Source organism: Pogona vitticeps, chromosome 8 (genome assembly GCF_051106095.1).
Source record: "Pogona vitticeps strain Pit_001003342236 chromosome 8, PviZW2.1, whole genome shotgun sequence".
Taxonomy (NCBI): Eukaryota; Metazoa; Chordata; class Lepidosauria; order Squamata; family Agamidae; genus Pogona; species Pogona vitticeps.
This window is the reverse complement of record NC_135790.1, coordinates 21,136,467-21,157,369: the sequence shown is the minus strand read 5'-3', so window position 1 is coordinate 21,157,369 and position 20,903 is coordinate 21,136,467.

Below are 20,903 nucleotides of genomic sequence, written 5' to 3'. Positions count from 1 at the left end.
GTACCTTTAATGCTAGACAATTTATTTTAGAACGAGGTTCTGTAAATTAAAGACCGCAGCCTGTCCACATGGGCATTTGTCCAGCTGTTTGGTGTGCTGATGGGGTGGGGTGGTTTGCCCTTTTTTCCAGCACCCACATGTGGACATCACTGGAGTGGACCAATTTGCTCCAACCTGCACCTTTTTTAACCCCTATCAGGAGGTTCTACTCTTTTGGTGCAGGTTGGAGGGCTTTGGTTTACTCCATTCCTAGCCATGTGTTGTCACTTGTTTTCACATATGAGCCACTTCAGAATGTCAGAAACTGAACACTTCCCCTGATCATCTGCAGAAAGTCGGCTATGTGGACTTATTATTAAATCTTGATCGTTGCTGATGGGATTAATCGCTTTATTATTTTTTAAAAATTATTTGCCTGTCTGTGTATTATTGATCAAAACCATAGCTGAGGGGAGATTCTCAGTTCACAGACAGATAAAGAAATATATTTTGTTAATATAATTGAAGTGGTTCATCAGTGACAATCTTGCAGATGCAATAAAGATAATTTCACTTCTTCTGACCCTTTGCAAATGATCATGGGAAGTGTTTAACTGACTGAGGAATGAGCTAAAAGTTGATATGATGTTCGAATGGAAGGAGAGTGCCAAATAGCACATTGACCTTCCCCCTGACTCTTTGTAGCCCAAAATAGCCAGTCTGGACAGGCTCTCAGTCTGAAACTTGCACTTTCTCAGATGCATCAGAGAACCAAAACACACATTTCAGAGCCATAGAACTTTCATGCTGTTTCATCATTTTCTTGCCAGCAGTATGCTCTGCTTTGTTGTGATTATGTCTAGATTTAGACATGCAAAGAAAGCCTTTGTTTATAGTGCAGCGGCTGAAACCCTCTTGCTTAGCATAGTAAGCGACAGCTAGAGTAGGCCCACTTGAATAAGTAGAACTTATGGAGCAGTCAGCTCACCAGATCCCCACTGATTCAATGGGCCTATGGTGCTAAGCAACAAGATTTTGGCCAATTACTATTCTTAGGACATGGAGATTCCTCCTTTTCTCCTTCCAAAAAAAGTCCCCAAATGTGAAAATGTACAGAACACTCATAATCTCACTCAGCATAGAGGAATCTTTTGAAAAATTTTCTTTTGTATCTGTGATACCTAAAATCACCTAGGAGTGTTAGAAACCATGATTTTAAAAGTATCTTTGCTAAGCTCTAGCATGACCATTAATTAATAAAACATACAGATGTTAGAGGTTTACCAATCTCTTGCTTATCACAGGGCTTAGAAGCAAACATCCCAGTCTAGGCTGGCCATGAGCTCAATAATCAAAAACCTCAACTTAAGCTCTGGTGCTTAAAAGAAAGCTAAAGGTGAACAGAAAACTATTTTCACTTGTTGCTGTTGTTGTGTAGCCCAATGGCTGAAAGATCAGCTTAAAGCATAGGGGGGAGGAGACAGCAGTAGGTGAAGTCTCTAAAGCTGGTGTCTACTGGGAGATGTAAAGTGGGGGAATAGAGAGGACACTTGCAAGTCAATTTTGAAGATGTGCTCTTGGCACAACTAAGGTTAAGCTGCTGAAAATAAGAGGGGTGCAGTTCCTTTTAATTGTGGGGGTCTTTCTAGATCAGCCTTCCCCCCCATCTGTCATCCTCCAGGTGTACTGAATGCCAAATTCACTATTAAGGATGGAGATTTTACTGCAACATATCTAGTGGCCTCCAGCTGAAAGCAGCTGTCCCAAGACCTGTTCATAGCAAGATTGATTCTTTCTCAAGGTGACTTTGTCACACTTCCAAAAAATAATAATAATTAAAAAGGAGATTTTACATGCCTTTGGCAAGGATGGAATTCGTGAGCTTCTGTAAGCAAAACCACTAAGAGACCTTTAAAATTCTTTAAGTGGAATCAAAACAAACAAATAAATAAATATCTTCAAGATCTGTCATGGAGTAAACCTTGGGACTGTGACCTAATTTTTTCTTCCCCAGTTCAAACAATATCTTGACAGAAAATGTTGACGATGATGATGATGATGATCATAGAACTGCTGAGCTGGGAAGGACCCAACGACTGTTGAGTCCAGGCCCGGTCAAAGAGGCACAAGTAGGGAATCGAACCCCAAACTCTTAGCTCCACAGCAGAAGTCCTAAACCCCTGAGCATGAGATGCTTTCATTGCATTTCAAGGTTCCGGAGGCAACCTGAAGCAGAAATGTTAAATACTGGGACAAAAAGATGCCTGAGAGGCCAGACCAGTTGAGGGAAGATAGTTGTTAGGTCTTTAAGAAGAAGAAATGTAATTAACAATTGGTTAGTGCAGGTAGAGTTATTTAGTCACTGCCTAATGTGACAAGAAGGGCACAGCCATGTGGAATTAACCGCCACGAGGTGAGCCACTAATTTGATGGGTTGGAGGTAGAATAAATTAAGAGGCTCGCTAGTGTCCCCTTCTATTTTGACTGTCATGCTTACGTTCTGTCCGTTCGACTGCTGAATGCCTATGTTTATGTTCCTGTGAGCACTATGTAAATATGTACAGCAAGTAAATGTTCTCTGCACTTACTTCTGGTGTCTTCCTGTGTGTCTTACTATGCTGGAGCTTCTGGTCCAAACCTTCATAAGGAGAAAAATCTTCTGCTGTGATTTTAAACTGCTAACAATAGTGACTCTTGGCCAGTAGGCTTGTCCTTGTCAGACAGCGGTCTTAATTTTTTAGGCTTGAGACGTTTGGCAACAGTCCCAGTCTCTTTTAGAAGGATATAAAGAGTTTCTATAGAAGACGCCAAGAACATTTCTTAGCCTATGAATAGGGTTGGAGAGGAGATAGGGTTCCTTATGACCTACAGGGAGTTCTTGAGCCAAACCACTGGATTTGCAGTTTGCAGTTTGTTTTAAGGTAGACCGGAGAATCCTTTAGTGATGTCATATGTTTGCTAGAAATAATAATTTGCCTTCAGTGATGTTCCTTTGACTTCATCGCTGCCCCCAGTCTTCTTTTTAATACGCAGCTGTTTTCCAGTGCAGTGGCAGGCTTTTGATATTTCATTTTTCTAGTGTATCTCCTTTTACTGATAAAATACAATTTCTATTTAAATAATAATAATAACCAACTCAAGACACAGAGTGTCTCAGAATTAGAGTGAGGGTTACAGGGGATGTGAAACTAGATGCTAAAGGGGAGCGTGTTGGTAGGAAGCACCAATTCATTAAGTGTTGTTTTTTTTTAATCTGTCATCTTCTTGAGGGTTTCTTCGTGGGGGAAAGATCTTGCTTTGTTTTGTGATGGCTCATCAGCAATTAAACATGGTCTTCATTTGCACCCCGATGGCTCAGAAACACGCTTGATGCACTAACATACTTTTATCTTCTAATGACAAGCTCGCTGTAGCATCTGTTTCAACTGTAGAAGATAATACAGTAATCTACAGGGTGTGTTTTTTGGTTTGCCCTTTTTAAGACACTGAAAGCCAGCCAAAGAATCTTGGTTAGTGTTCCTTCCCTACCCCGGGGCCATTCAGGTCCATTTCTAACAAGGAAGGAAAACACTTAGTTGACCCAGGGTAAATCTGAAATATTTGGACAGGCCATGTAGAGAAGAATTTTTTGATTTCATGTAGATAAATATTGGTGTGAGCTTAACTGAAGATCAGTAAAAGGATTTGCATGACTGATGTGTCAGTATTGGAAGCAGAAATGTATTTAGGGATGAAGATAAAGCATATTGTTCTTAACTCTGGCTTTTCCACTTTGTTTCTTGCTTTGCAGAAGTACATGTCTTATTCATGGCTTTTCCAGACAGAGCATTTGTTCTTTTAAAAGTACTGGTTTCTGCACTGATGTTAATAATTTCCCCACCATCCCTATGACATCCCTCTTGACTCGCTTAGTGCAGTGCATTCTTCTGACTTTGCATTCCTTTCCATGCCTCTTGGAAACATGGTGTATTTTTTTTTACTATCCCTTTTTACCAGGGGCAAAGGATAGTTTGATGGCACATCCTGTTGGAAGTTCTCCACTGTGACCACAACCTCCTAGTCAGAAACCTTCGAGAGAAAAAATATTCTGAGTGGAGACCTGGATTTCTTTAAATAAAGTTTGCATTCTGGGAAAAAAAGCATTTCTAAGAGAAGCTGGGGTGTGAACCTCAGCAAATTCTGTGCCCCTTCAGCACCGAGTGATAAAACAGGAGGTGGGACAAATACCCCATCTGGAAAGCCCCTAATTCAAATGCTGGACCAAAGCAACACATCTTTCTTTCACCTTACTGGAAAAAAAATGGGAAAAGATGTGTTGGTGATGTCATGGGCTCTTGCCACTACAGCATTTACCATTAGGTGCTGACCCTACCTTCATATTGGATCTTTTCAAAGCCATTTCTTCTGCAGTTCCTTGGTGTTTTCAAGGCAGCGAATCTACATGTGATGCACTTAAAATACTGCCTCGGTCTTTAGGCCGTGCATGAGGTTATCCACCAGAAATGAGATTTCAGTCATCCCCAGCAATATGCTCAATGACACTGTCATTTTCTCTATTCATTCCTCCCTCCGGCCCTGTATTTCCAAACCCAAAAGGTCACCGTGCCCGTCGTTCCTCTTGGGCTGTCGGGAGCACCGCTGTGGAATATGTTCGGCATTCTTGCCTGACATTTCCCTGAAGCGGTGTTAGAGATAGGCTTGTTATACGAAGCCTGTGCTCGAATCAGAATTGGAGAGAGGAACACCTCATTTATCAATGTCATCAGGAGAGGCTGCTGTTTGGTTTTCCCTTTTACAGGAAAAAAAAACACAACGTATCCTAGTCCATGAGCTGCAGTTTTTAAAGCCCAATTTGGCTCTCCGTTCTTGCATGCTTGTATTTTGCTGAGGGTGGGGGAGAAAGGCAAATGTATACAAACCCTTACTGAAAAAAAGAATGGTACAGTGAATGCCAACTGGCCAGCACCCAGGATACCAAAAACAGTCTCACAGCGAAGGACAGGGTCTCCCACATGAATTGTCGGTTTTATCCCAAGCTTATCCTAGCCTAAAAGAAAGAAGGCCATTCCTCTCCATCCATGGTGATAGGCTACTTGCTCTTAGAACCATACTGGTGCATCTCCTTAATTTCCAGAAACAATTCACTTATCTTGGGTTCCACCCTCAGGATGTTCTAAATCATGCAGCCAACTCCTCTAACCCCACTCGGTGTCTTTTCGAGCTTCCTTTCCTCAAGGCACTCTCCTCCCATCTGTGTGCAAGAACCCTTTGCATTTTGAGCACAATTATTGGACGTATTCTCGGTCGCCCTTTTGGTTCCATCAGATCACCCGTCGTATTTATTTGGCCCCACTGCTGCCCGTAAATTGTGAGTGTGCCCTCCTTGTGGCTGCCCATGGCATTGGAAAGAAAACTACCAGTGGCAGAAGAGCAGAATCACACAAGATTCTGAGGATCCCCCTGTTCTCCAGGATACAGTCATGCAACGTTTTTCATTTACTTAGCATTCATTTCACTTACTTAGACTAAGAACCTAAGGGAATTCATGAAGCAAGCAGCAATATCAGGTCTATCGCTCAGGCATTCAAGAAAGAGGCCATGAGGTTCTCAAAGTTGCATATGTCTGATTTTAAAGATAAATTCTTGGGAGTCTAAAAAAAAAAGCCCAGCGAACCTGCCCATTGATGGTCTGTTCTATATGTGCATGGCTTGATTTCATAAATATATCTTCTTCAACCGGCAGAAGTATCAACTGATGACTTTTACATGCAGGTCGGCCATCACAAAGGGGACTCTTCTATCGCATGACAGCTACAGCCCTGTAAAAGAGTCCCAAATGGGCCAAAATCAATAAATGTTACCTGTGCCTGTGAACCCAGGTCCCGGGACCTGGCTCTTTGCTCTTTTTCTGGATGCTTCCTCCTTCTTTTATTTTAGGAACATGGGAAACACAAGACACAAAACGGCCTTCAGTATCAGTTCTGAGGTAGTATGTTCTGCTCTACCTAAGGCAGGCCAGTTGGAGGGAACTAGGGCATGCCATACACAGCTCATGCCTTTTTAAAAATGGGAGAAATAGTAGTACTGAAATTAGCATTGTCAAGTTTTGGTCAACTGCTAACCTCATTCTGCCTTGATCATCTCATTCCATCTAAGAGCAGCGCCAACGTTGCCTTGGGAGAAGTCCATAAATCCCCTAAATTGTCACCCATTTCCCGCAGCAAATGCACAGGCTCTTCCTTGATCAAACCATCTGAGGAACTGAGGGATATCAATAAAAAAAGAAAGCTGTGATATGAACAGTTGCATCAGAAGGGCCTCATGCATTCCCATTTAACCCAGTTGAAGCCAAAATCCAGTTGATCAGAATTACACAGGCATTGTCCTCATTTGCCAGGCTTCTAGTGGTATGTCTGGTCACATCATCGATTGTGCAACCTGATAAAGACAGGGCATGCAACGGACAGGATGGGAAACAGATACCTTCCTTTGCACGATTGCTCTGACAGGACTGCCTAGGGCAACAGGATTCTGGCCTTTCAGTCTACACCTTAAAGATGCTTCCTTAAGGACTTTCCCATTCAAACTCTCTGTTCCAGTCTATCACTGCTGTCCTTCCTGGCCAGACTGCCCGATTCAGTTTTAAAGGAAACGGTGGAAATCTTGCTTTTATTTGAAGGCTTGCCTGATTGATGCCCTTCTCTAAAAACAATACAACATGTAGCATTTATGGTGATGTACGTAAAAAATAAGTTATATACAGGATTTATATGTGTATATATGTTTCCCTTCAGTGAAGGATTGTAGCTTTGTACTGAGCCTCTTGTAAAAGATATTTATTTTGTGTATAGTAACTGTTTTCTGGTGATGGGAGAGAAGGGAGGGCTGTATTTTACACAATGTTGTCCACCTACTCAAGGGAGGAAATGTCAACCTGGAAGTCTCACTCCTTTGTCTGAACGGCTTAGTTCTACATCTAGTGTATCCGTACAATTCGGCATACAAACCTGGAAAGCTGAATTTTTCCTTGCAAAAATGAATTTTTCCTTGCAAAAATAAGTTTCCTAATTTCATTTTAATGCTCTTTTCTTACAAAAAAGAAGGAAAACAACCACCCTTTCCTACTTTCTGTCCTCTCCTCACTTTTAACTTTTAGAAACATAACTGCATTGTAAACTAGACTTTAGCTGTGAATAAAAGACTTGGTCACTTAAATTCCTTTTCTTGCGTTTCCTTCTCCTGGGTTTGTATTTGGGGTTAATTCCAATTTTCTTCTGTTGCAAAACCTCAGGACTTTTGCATGCACCTCTCTTGTTGGAGGGGGAACTAAATGGCCCCTTACTGGCCAGGGAAACTTACCTGCCACTTCCTCTTTCAATCAATCCCAGTTACTTTTATCCAAGGCCCAAACTGGACAATACAGCTAGGATTCTAAATCCACTAGAAGCAGAACTCCCAGAAGTAATAAAAGATGTCTGACTATCCTAGCACAAAGATGTCTTATTCAGCATTGTGCAGAGTAGCTTACTTTTGTTGTGGATTGTTCAGTTTTGTTTCTGATTCATCAATGGGAGGAAAACACAGGTTTTCTTTACAAGTCTGATTGTCCTTGAAAGGAATGATACACCTGGAGGGAAAACATAACATCACAAAGTACAGATTTCCCTTAACATATGATTTGATACTTCTTGACTTTTGCAAACATGCAATAATGTCAAAGGACTACAAAGTTAGGTAACTAACCAGCACTAGAAACCATGAGTAACCACCCCAGTCAATATTAAAGTCTCTCTACAAGAAACATTACTAATGTCTCTTGGAGTCATTGGGAAGAACAGAACTCCAGGGTATTTCTCTGCTGGAAATGTGAGAGATTGAACTAGTGGACTTCATCATCATTTTAGAACTGCAGAGCTGGTAGAGACGCTAGGTAAAGGTAAAGGTAAAGGTTCCCCTTGACAATTTTTGTCCAGTCGTGTTCGACTCTAGGGGGCGGTGCTCATCCCCGTTTCCAAGCCATAGAGCCATCGTTTGTCCATAGACCGTTTTCCATGGTTATATGGCCAGCGCGACTTAGGCACGGAACGCTGTTACCTTCCCACCGAGGTGGTCCCTATTTATCTACTCGCATTTGCATGCTTTCGAACCGCTAGGTTAGCGGGAGCTGGTACAAGCGACGGGCGCTCACTCCGTCGCGTGGATTCGATCTTACGACTGCTTGGTCTTCTGACCCTGCAGCACAGAGGCTTCTGAGGTTTAGCCCGCAGCGCCACCACGTCCCTTAGGTTTTGGATTTGATAATCCATAGAGACGCTATGGATCATCAAATCCAGCTCCTGTCAAGGGGGCCCAGTGGGGAATCGAACTCCCAGCCTCTGGCTCAGCAGCCAGAGATCTAAACCACTGAGCTATCCAGCAGTTCTTCGGGATGCAAAGCATGTACTCTGACACTGACCTATTACCCGTCCACAAAGACAAGGTATATATATTAAATAATAGAACTTGTTATCTTTCATTAAGAGACCAGCAAAAAAGAAAAGAAATAAAAGTATAATACAGTACAATATAATAATCTCCCAGAATTGTGGTCCAAAAGGCAACTTTTCCACATTCTATATATAGACCTGAAGTAGAGATGGAAAAGTTCTTGTTTGTACTGCAGTCGCCATATTGACTGAGAGACTTTGGGAACCAAAATTCAAAAAAAGACATCTTTTCTGGTCTGAATAGTGCAAAGGGGCTTTTTAAAGCATTAGCCCCAGCATGGAAGAATACTGATGAGAGGAATTGACAGATGGATTTCTCTGTTTTGCTTTCTATCCATACTTCTCCTGCTTTTCCTTTTAAAATCTTGAGGTCTTTCCATTGAATTTCTGAAGAAATTTGCAAATGAATGGGAAATTCTTAGAAAAGCCGGAAACAGACAAAATTCTCAACCATCCGCGCTGGCCAAATTCAATTTAGTAGGTTCACCAACACAGATGAACACCATATATTTCCCTGCCACGCAAGTGTGAAAAATGAGGATGTTAAAAATTAAAAGAAGAAGAGTTGACAAGACAAATTCAGCATCTCGAACATGACTGAATAAGCCAGAATTCAAAACCAGACTTCTAAGAACTAGGTCTTTTGAAACCCTCAGCATGGAAGAGCAAATCCATTAATCTTGCCTTCTCCCACATGTGAATGCTTTTGATCATCAGTTCCTCTCATCACATTCCCAGAGAATTTTGTGGACTTGAAAATTCTGTTAAAAAAAAAAATCTGACCCAGCTGAATTGGCAACCATTCCTAGCAGTGATTCTTGTGACTCCAGCAAAATGATTTCCGCCTCCATCGCAAAAGGAGAAACTGGCCCTTTAGCACCATCTGTTGCAGTGCAGAAATCATTGACAAGTTTAGAAGCAATACATGTGATGTGCACATAGCTAGAAAACAATGCTCACCCTCAACCAACCACAGAGCCTTAGACTCTTTATACACTTCCCTATGTGTTTTCCGGTATATATTTTTGGCATTCCCATACATTTATTCCAATCTGAATTCCAACCAAGGGCTATAAGCTTCTTTTATCAATGTGGGCATTTCAGATCATATGAGTTCTCCTTCTGTAACACATCCGTCTTTACAACTGCCCCGCGCTTAGGTCATGCAGTGGCTAGGTTTTATTTTCAGAGCATGACATGACTGCTGATCTATTTTTTTTCTATTTATATAGAGAGGCTGAGCCAAAGAAGTGTCTCACATTCCATTTGAGGAAGGTAAAAATATAACTAGTATATACAATACAAGAAAATGTATTTGTTCCCAAATATCAAAGCTGGGAAATCAAAAGAGATTTTGTGTGTGTGTGCAGGATGTTCAGTTTCCAAAACAGAATGAGTTCCTGTGAGATAAAAGTTTATATGCTGACTGCCACTGCACTTTCCCAGTAATAGTAATGTAGTGCTTTGAACAACAGTCTTGGATTGAAGAAACCTAGTATGATGTTTACCCCTTTGTGGCCCCTATTTGTCACCCCAAAACAGAGAGCACACAAAGGCAAACCAAACAAAACACCTTTTCACACGCTGCCACCAGTTGATTTCTTTATCAACGCACTTTCCTGAAGAAAGACGAAGGTCCATTCATCACTGTCTTTTGAATAAAACAGGTTTATTGATTACAGATGTTTCTATAATAATTCATAAGTATCTTCTTCAGGTTCATCAAGCGTCAATAACAATCTTCTATTTTATCTTACTGGTTACTATTCACTCCTCAAATTAATCACACCTCAGATCTCCCAACTCTCTGCCCCCCCCCTTCAAACTCAGATCCTACTTTCTGGCTCCACCTTTTAACATCTCTAGTGGCCTCACCTCTTAACCATATCAGCATAAAACATGAATAATGCATGGCTTGTTTAACATAATAAGGGTGAACGCCACAACCAGGTTTAAATCCCTACTCACTGAGGGGCTGAGGCTTGTATCAGTCACTATCGCTCAGTTTATCACACCTCACAGCATTGTTTTAAGGACAAAAGTGGCAACAAAGAACAGAACTATGTAGGTTGCCTTTATCTCCTAAGAGAAGATTTATAAGTGTGCATTTACTTCAATGCAGAAACATAAAAACATAGAATTACTGAGTTGGAAGAAGCCTGTAAGGCCATTGATTCCAACCCCCCCCCCCCCCGCTCAAAGCAGGAATCCAAATCAAAGCCGATCTGACAGATGGTTGCCCAGTTTTCCCTTGAGCGACTCCAGTAAATGGGCAAAGAATTAGAACTTTAGTATTTCTGTAGTGCTTCTATTTTACTGTGCAAAATCATCCACATACATTCACTCAGAAATCCACGTGATGGCCCTGTAAGGGTTATGTAATGGCTCCTGAAATATTGTGCAGAGTTTGGGCCATCTTGAAAAGGGAATTGTGAATAGTTCAGGGGGAAAAACCAAAACAATAAAAAGTCTGCAGCATCGCTGGAGGTAGATCCCCCGTGGCTTACTGGCATAGGAAGATATGCCGGTAGATCTTAGCCAAGAAGGAATTTTGTCTAAGATCTGCTGAAATCTGAAGCCAGTTCTAGCTTTACTTGTGATGCTAGATTTGTGACAACACCTTGACGCACACAACAGATCACAAACTTAACTTTATTGTTATTATGACCATAGGTCAGCCATGTCAGAGATACAAAACTTAAATACAGTAACAGATCATATAGTATGTCCGAGCAATACAAAGCAGACTAGAATTCAAGCTGCCAATCAGTGTAAATTTCTAATCTGATTACTGCGGTGATTTAACCATCTGTTTTCTTATTATACAAGCTGCTGTCCAGAATGTTGCAATTTTGAGTGTAATTTCACACAACAGATCCCCACTTCACACTGCAGCCACTCGGTACGGAATATGTACTTGGGGATCTACCTCCAATATATCCAAGATTTGATTCAAAGTCAGTTAACCCTCCTTTGGGAAGGAGAGGTAGAGAATGCTGATGCAGCCTTTAAGCTTTTGAAATAAATCAAGGGAGGGTCAAGGGAGGCAGCAGAAAGATGCAGTCCTTAGGAAAGACACCAAGGAGACAAGCTGCTAATTCCGGTAAAGAGGGCACCAGAAAAAGCTGAAGCCACTCATCATGCAGCAGATTTTGGGGGGGGGGGGGTCGGGCTAAGAGCCTCGGAAGCCACCAGTTGGAATAGAAGTTCATCACTCATATTAATAGGGTTTGACTTTGATGACTATGGGATCCAGTTCACAGCGTCAGTTTCAGCATCAGGATAAAGTGTTTTTGGATCAGGAATGGCATGTCCCAGGACTTTGGTAATAATCATTACTTGAAGCAGCAGTGCTATCCCAAGTTAATGGCAATACAAACAGTACTGAATGCATTGTGAAGAAGGGAGCCTTATCTTGCTTTCTTAGCAGCAGACTAAGGCACATGATGTTGCAGAGTTCCGAATTTCTGGTAAAATTCCTTTTGCTACGCAATATAAGCACAGAGACTCACAGAGAAAAATAATTACAAGTTTCCCCAGAGTCTACCCATTTCTCATTAACTGGCACTTAAGGTCTCAAAACTCACTCTGAGAAATTTATTTACTTATTTCGATTTCTATACCACTCCATCTCTGGGTGGTTTACATTTCTTTCTTTACAGTTGCTTCAAATTAAGATTTGTGCATGCTGCTTTCTTTATTGCACATATACTGGCAACCAAATGAACAGATCAACTGCAAACAAATAACTGCCACCAACAGATGAAGGAGAGGGGGGAAGCATTCAGCAGAGAGGCAGGGCCCTCTTTGAAATCAAAGGTTGAGAAGAATTAAGATCTAGTAAATGGTCATGGCAATTGGCACCTGGAGGCCAGGTGGTATGCTACAGATAGCCACTTGTTAGAAGGGAGAATCCCCTATATTATCTGAAAATATCTGACTGTCGCAGCAGGAGTTTTTTTTCACATCTCTCACAGTTTGCAAATTAACAGGCATACAGGCAAGTCTGTTTGCATGTACAATTGCTCAATCACAAAGGGCTATGGAAATCGCACCTCTGGAACATGGAGTGGTACGGTCTGTAATATACAGCTTGACACTGAAAGGAAGAACTGGAACTCCTCGTTAAATGCACAGAGTGATTTTACATTAGATCTAGTTTTTTTTACTGACTGATTTGCAAAATCTATTGTGCTACCTCCCAAATTATGCAATTGCAAGGGATGATCAATATCATTATTAGCTATGGAGAAACATCATGCCACAGATGGAAGGATCCTTTCCTGATGCCGACAGATTTCAGACAGCATCCATAAAGCAAAGCATTCGACCTTCTCAAATGCATGGAGTGATTCTGCAGTAGACCCAGTTCTTTACGGACTGATTTGCAAACTATCGCCCCCCCCCCCTTTATGTAACTGCAAGGCATCATTATGAGCTATGAAGAAAGAGGTGCGGTTTGGAGGCATATCACTGGGCACATTCTGGAGTCCTCTGAAACCTATTGTAGTTCCACTGCAGAAACGCAGAGCCTACTTGGCAAAGAAACTGACATGGAAAGATTCTCTTAACAATTCATTAGGGCGATGGAAGGCGCAGCAAGAGCAAGGACAGAGAAAGATAAGAGAAACGCCTTTCTGGCGAAAGGATGGTTCCTGTCATTGTCCTTAGGGCACCGGCTTTGAAGAATAAAAACTCCCCAAGCCCCAAGTCAAAAATAAATCCCAATCTTGGTGGCAGGAAGAATAAAATCTGCCTTGCAAGGAAATGGTCTGGGTGGGGATCAGGGCGCCACGGATGCATGGGACCAATCCATCACAGAGCGAGCCTGTCAGCAGCCATCATGAGATAATTAGTCATCTCCTCCAAACGGTGATATCAGAAAGGTGACTGCAGCACATAACAGCTAGCGCAGAGCCAAGAGACAGAGCTGGGCATCTGCCATGCACAGAAGGATGTTCAAGAGTTGGCATCTATGTTTCCACAGTCCAAAGCTTTGTCCGGTTGTGAATCTAAGGATCCCCATCGCTGATTTAAAACGAGAATGATAAAGAGGGGGAGGCATTCTGCAGGCTGGTATAACAAAGTGTTCCTTTACAAATAGAAGTTTCGAGTGTTTCACAGGAAGCTGTTGTCAAGTGCTACAAGCTGCAAAGAGTGATACAAAATAGTTCTGATAATTTATGGCACATCCTGAGCAATGGCTTTAAAGAGACAGCCAACAAAGCTTCTCACAACGGAGGCTTTGAAAGCATGATAAAGAGGCGGGGGAATGTTTGCAACAGGTCTCACTAAACATGCTTAAACATTTAATGTCCATTATAGTTATTTTAATATTTTAAAAAATATTTATTTTTCCAATTGACCGTAATGCTTTTATTGCTTTTTTTAAATTTACATTCGCTAGTCACATTGAACACAATTTTTATTCTTATTTTTAGGGGGATCACGGGACTTTTATAGGCATCCTTCACTCTCGAGAGACTATGGTAACGTGCTCTGTATGGAGGACTTCGATGCTGTATGCGAAGCTCGAGTGTCCTTTCCAGAGCACAAAGCCTGGATAAAATAATATGGAGGATAGCCTGTTACCCAAGCAGCAAATCCCCTCTCTCCACATCACTGAAATAGTCCAATGGAAAGACAAGAGCCAATACAACTGGTTCCAACAATGTCATAGGAGTTGCCAGAACGACACGAACTGCCTCCAGGACTCCGGCTCCAGATTTTGCCTTGAGGTTTACTCCTGAAGCCTTTCCCATCAGTGGGCATAGCCACAAGGCAGAAGAGGTTTGAAATCGAAGTTTTCCTTCTCCTAGATGGGCTGCCTTCCCAGGCTAATGAGTCTGCAGAGATACAGACCATATTGTGGCCTCATTCTGACATCGGAGGATTCTGACCAATGGCTAGGCTGGTTAGGAGAATTGTGGCAGCTGCAGTCAAAGAAAGCAACTTTATCAAGCCCTGCTTGGCATGTGATGAGCTTGCCCAAGGCGACACAGGCCAGCTCTTCACCCCTGAAGGCACAGTGGGAAATCCAACTCCCAACCTCTGGCTCCACAACCAGCCTTCGCAACAATTCCCAAAGAAACTTTTAGCGTGACCCAAAAGCCTGCTTCCATTAGAAAAGCAAAGACACAGATCCCAAACCTGGGGATCACTCATTACCTGAAGTGTGACATCCTCAGTCACAGGACATATTTTCCCTATCAATAGCTTAATTGATACTCAGGTATTAATAATTTCAGGAGCATCTTTAAAGAAAATGGGTAGCTGACTATTAGTACAAGGGGGCCTTGAAGCTTTTCAGTATAAAGATATTTTTAAGGTCCTCCTCACTCCTCTAGGATCCTCACTGAAGGCTTCCTGAATTCCTGCTTGACACTCTATCCACTATGACACCATAGCTGTCAACAGGTCATATAACCCACCTTCAGCCCTCATTTTGACCTTACAGGAAGATCCATCCTGACCAGATGAAGGCTCAGCCTGACTGTTAACTGCCTCTCATTTTGCAGAGATACAGACTAGATTGTGACCTCATTCTGACATTGGAGGATTCTGACCAATGGCTAGTCTGGTTAGGAGAATTGTGGAAGTAGATAAAAATATCTAAACAGTGGGAAGTGAAGAGCCAAAAACTCTGCTTGTGGTGTTTTCACAGGCAACACGGATGTACGTATCTCTTTAGATATAACACAACTCTGGGATGATAAGGTGAGTCATCAGCACATCCAAATATTCACGTCATGCTGGCCCGGCCCTACCAATACACAGTATGAGGCAGTTGCATCAGACAACGGATGTGGAATAGTCACCTTCGATGATAATGGAGGAAAACAGCAGCCTTTTGGAAGTAATTTTCAAAATGCTCAAGAGACTTTTTTTAACATTCCTTTGAGATAGAACCTTTGTCTCCAAACATAACAGTAGAAGTATAATTGGGAGGGGTGTCAGCATAGGTTAGAGCTAGTAACATTGTGTCTAGGGGACTTGAGGTCACTCTGTCTTTGTTGCAATAATCATGTGCTGTGAAGTCAATTCAGAGTTATGGTGACCCATTTCAGGATTTTCCAGGCAAAGAATACTCAGAAGTGGTTTACCATTCCCTGCTTCTGGGGGCATCCTAGGACTGTGCAGCTTGCTCAAGGCTACACAGGCTGGCTCTACTCCACAGTGGGGCATCAAACTACCAAACCTTTGGCTCCACAACTAGATACCTAAACCACTGAGCTATCCATCCAGCTTCACATGCAATTTCACTCCAAGCTGAGTTGTACCCAGTTGTCATTTCCAGGTCAGTAAATAATGCAACAAGCACTGTGCTGCTGTGGGTTGAACTCCCTAGCCCTACACAAGGCTATAGAATACATCTTCAGTGAGACATGATCCCAAGAAACAATTCCTGCAGCCATCTCTGGCTTGCAGTTAACTAAGGCTGGAGAATGTCCTGTTGAAAACAACAGGGCGTACACATTCCCAAGAGGACAGTGAATAACCTCTTGTGCAATTGGTGAAAAAAGGCAACGGGCACAAGTTGCACAACGGGCAACTGTGTGTACAAAAAAAACAAACCCTGCTACACCAGGATTTGGGCCACTTAACAGACATAATGACAGGTATGTTTCGAGATGTACATGTGCTCATTCCAACCCCATTAAAACTGAATACTTTTCTTTGCCTGGATAATACAGATCCCTGCTTGTCTAATGAGACTTTTGCTGAAATTATGAAAAGATGATCTTGTATCTAAGGAAACAGGGAACCAAAATCCCAGTTGGCATCAAGAGGTGCAGCTCCAAATGCTATCAATTGTTCTGGCAGTTCAGTCTAGCTGTTAAGGTGTCTTTATTTGAAGTGCTCAAGGGATACTAAATCTGAGTGCTACCTTCTGCTTTTATGGGATAGATGACACGGCTGCTGTTTAAGAGCAAAGTAGGGAAGGGTTGTATCAAGGGGCCTCTCACATCTGAAAGCGCTGGAATGCAAAGATGACAAGCTGGAACATACGCAATGCAGCTGCTGTGTTTACGTGCAATTACTGGGCAAGGACTACACCACTGCTACTATCCAGTGATGTATAATACACAAAGGAAAGAGCATCATGGAGTGTAGCTCATTAGCTATCTACTGCTTGAGGTTTCTAACAGAAAATGATCTGTTCTCTGCAGAAACCCTAATGAGGCATACAGAGACTTCAGTCAGGATTTTGGGAACAGGTGTGCCATTATGGTGTCAACAGGATCTAGAGATAAAACGAGGAAGGGGGTACATTTCTATGCATTAGTAGCTCTGTTCTCCCCACAAGACAGATCTAAAGCATACTAAAGCTGATGGGAATTCTTTGCATCCACATTGTTCACATCAGCCTTGTCATAACACATAACAGACGTGTGGAAGAGTTCAGGAGGTTATGGAAGAAACAGTCAAAGCAGATTTTTTGGGGGGTCAGTGTAATCAAGAATAAATGCTACATGGGGGGAGTTGGAAATTTACAATCCATTTATTCTAGCATTTGTTTTCTCCCTTAATAGTACGGAAACCTTTCTGCAACTTTGCTTTGTGGTTAGCCAGCTTTGAAAGCCATCAACTGATTAGATGTCAAGAGATCAATATTCCAATCACAGTTTCTCCAACAAGTTTTTAAAGGTTTCTGGCAGGTGGGAGGAAGGTAAAATGGATGGGCATGTCACTGAATACCTCTGCTGCGCTAAAAGGGACCAAATAGTGCGGTGGGGGAGTGGACAATGAGTAAAGGGGCATGATCAACAGCTGAGTCAGTGTTCAGCTCGCTGAAATACAACCACCGAAATGGACAGGCTTTGGAAAGCATCAGACTCCATGTAAACAAATTCATGTGCAGAGAAACTGTCTATCAACCCAACTGCGCCAAAGGCAGGTACATAAACAGGGTCTGAATTCCAGTAAGTGGAAACATTTCCACACATGAAAAATGTTATTTAGACTGAGGAATAGGTTCTGAGGCTGGGCTATTAATGGATTTGGTGGTTCATGCAAGTCCAGCTATGGTGGCCCTGAGACCCCAGTCTGCCAGGCATCTAGTGTAAACTGGCTTCACACCCTCACAGACACACAGAAAAGTTTGCTACATTATGCATGTTATAAAACAAGACAAATGCGGTAATTGAAGAACCAGCCATGGCTGCTCTTGAAATCCTTTGCCTTTTTTTCAACTTCACATGGATCATAAGGATCATAAAGAGTCTTTTGGCACCTTAAAGACTCACAAGTTTTATTTGCTATAGGTTTTTGAAAGATGCAGTTCACTTATATGAAGTGTAGCATCTTTAGGCAGACACTTCCATTCCCGAAACACCTATCTAATTAAAAAAAACTCTTCTTGCATTCCACAACAACTTGGGTTAAATAAAACTTTTGGCTATAAAGATGCCACAGGGCTCAACAGATTAATACAACTACCACACTGGGAATGATAGTATGGGCTATTTTAACATTGTGGTTGAAGTTATTTTTTATTTACACTACCACTTCTCTAGTTTATCTCTCGGTTCTTGATACACTGAAGCACTTTGATGGCTACAGATTCTTACTGCCATATGGGTATTCTCAGACACTAGACATGTGTATTGGCTCTTACTACAGGAGTATTAGGTGCATCTGACTGTGAGGAACTCGAGCACAAATGATTACGCAGGACAAATATCACAACTACAATGGTAATGTTCAGCTGAATTTGTGTAGAATGGAATCCACACACATATTCAATCATTGACCTCACTCTTAAGCAGCTGCCAAATTTTGTATAAATGAGACCGTATTGGATGAGAAAACAGAACTGGGAGTGGAGGTTGAGAAATGTTGCGGAAATGTGTGGAGCGGTTCACAGAACTGGCAGATCCTTCTCGACTGCATCAAATCAAAAGTCCAATGAAATCAACTTGGCGTCACTCAGGCAGTTGTCACATGAGATGAGTTAGTCCAGCTGCAGCCCTAACACACAGGTCCGTGTGGAATCAAAACCAGCTTCTTAACACTCCTAATGGAATCGACTACATCCTTTGAAATTGATCTGTATTCATCAAGGACAACTAGGGCTTCCATAAGGAAGATGCTTAATGCCTCGGAGAGCACTCTGCAGCTGTCCCCTTCTTCAAGCTACCTGTTAAGACTCTACTCTACATTTCCTTTGGTGCAAGAAATTGGAACAACCAGTGATTAACAACAGCCCCTTCACAGTTTTTAGTTCTAAAGTAAAATAGCAGCATCCTGCTATGAGATTCAGCAATATTCATTTCTGTTATGCTTAAGAAAAAAAAGGAGCAAAACCTTCTTCCTTAACATTGATATTGGTAATAGAGTCAGATTTTGGAAAGAGATTGTCTTGGAGGTTATTATGTGCCATCAAGCCACTTCTGACTTATGGAAACTCTTTTCAAGATTTTCTAGGTAGAGTACTAAGAAATGTTTTACTGATTCTGTCTTCTAGGGGCACTCTGGGATTGTACAGCTTGCCGAAAGCTATATAGGCTCGCTCTTCTCCCAGAAGACACAGGGGAGAATCAAGCTCCCAATCTCTGACTCTGCCAACATGTGCCCAACCGATTTGACTGGCCTTCGAAATAGTAACTTGATTTTCCTCTGTTTCCATAGCTATCACTGTCTTCCTGCTGCAGTATTTGAATCTCCTGCTGTTTTTCTTTGTTTCGCCTCTGTGCAAGCTGCTACAGCTACATGGAGCTTTAAATAACAAACCATGATTTCAATAACAAATCAAGGTTGCAATCCAGAATACTGTATAACGAACTCAATAATGGGGAGAAAAAGAGAAGAGGAGGAAGAGATTTGTGTGTGTGTGTGTGTGTCTGTGTCTTCTTTATTTTTGGTTTTGGTTTTTGCCTGATATGCTAGCACAGACTGACATGACTACTCTACTAAAACTAAAACTTATATTTGAATAATTGAATCCTTTTCTGGTTTTGTCTTTGATGTGTTTATCTTGGTTTTGTTTTGTTTTGTTTTGTTTGAATGCAAGAATAGGCAATACCTTTACAGACCACTAAAAAAGAACACATCATCGTACAATCTGCTAGGTTTCATGGATTAGGACTTCCACCAGGTGTGGATGGGTGTGAAGAACTGAAAAAGTCAAAAGTTCTTGGCAAGATGGTTTTTGCCAGGTACATTTTTCTTAGATGGATGGAAGGAAATATGCATTACAGATGTATTCACGAAAGCTTTCACGGCTGGGATCTAATGGTTGTTGTGGGTTTTTTCGGGTTCTTTCGCCGTGTCCTGAAGGTTGTTCTTCCTGACGTTTCACCAGTCTCTGTGGCCGGCATCTTCAGAGGACTATTGTTAGAGCATGGACAGAGTTCCTACTCCAGTCCTCTGAAGATGCTGGCCACAGAGACTGGCGAAACGTCAGGAAGAGCAACCTTCAGAACACAATCAAAGAGCCCAAAAAACCCACAATAACCATGCATTACAGATGTTTTAGTTACAACGGAGACAGCTGTGGATTGGATGTCACATCCTAGTTCTTCAGGCAGAGGAACAGACCATGTAACTTTAAACTTAAAACATCTCTAACACATCCTGTTTTCTTCACATCAGTACATAATTGACAATGTGGTCCTGATCCATAAAAACTAGGTCGTATGATTTTTTTAAACTTTAAGTTTAAAAAAGTTTTAAAAAATCATACGCCCTAGTTTTTATGGCTCAGGACATTTTATCTGAGCAGATAGGTGGGGTATAAATTAAATAAATAAATAAATAAATATTCAGGATATACATCAAAATCCTGTTCACTTGGTCTATTCCCGTTTAAGCCATAAAATATATTTCTAGCCAATTAAAGGTTTTATAAATATACAATCCCAAATCGTCGTGTTTTCGAAAATGACCCTGTCCTGAGGAAAGACAAGAAACAGAAACGTCCAAGGGTAACGCGATAAATGTCATTTTATTCTGTTTTCTTAGTCACTGTACAAAATGAGGACATTTATAATATAATATCTCCACCAACACGCTGAGGAACGGCTAACATCTCCTCGCCCGCCTCAGGTAAAAATGAGGCGCCGAAGCTGCCTCGTTTCCCTCACTCCCTCCTCCGCCTCCCGAATTAGCCCCGCCTTCGCCCAGCCCTGGTGGCCCCGCCTACTCCTTTCTCGCTCCCAAGCTCTCCCGCCCGCCCCCTCCATCCCTCCCTCTCCCCCTCCCTCCCTCTCCCCAGCAGCCAGCCGACGCCGCGCGGCATTGTGGGACACAAACAAAGTGCCCGGCTAGGCTTGCCCGCCGAGTGCGAAGGGAAGGGAGGGAGGGGGAGGAGGAGGAGGGGGGGAGGAGAGCCCGCGCCAGCCAACCAGCCAACCAGCGAGCGCGCGAGTGGCCCCGCGCCGCCACCGTCGTCACCCCCTCTAGCCGCGCGCCCCCTCCTCCTCCTCCTCCTCCTCC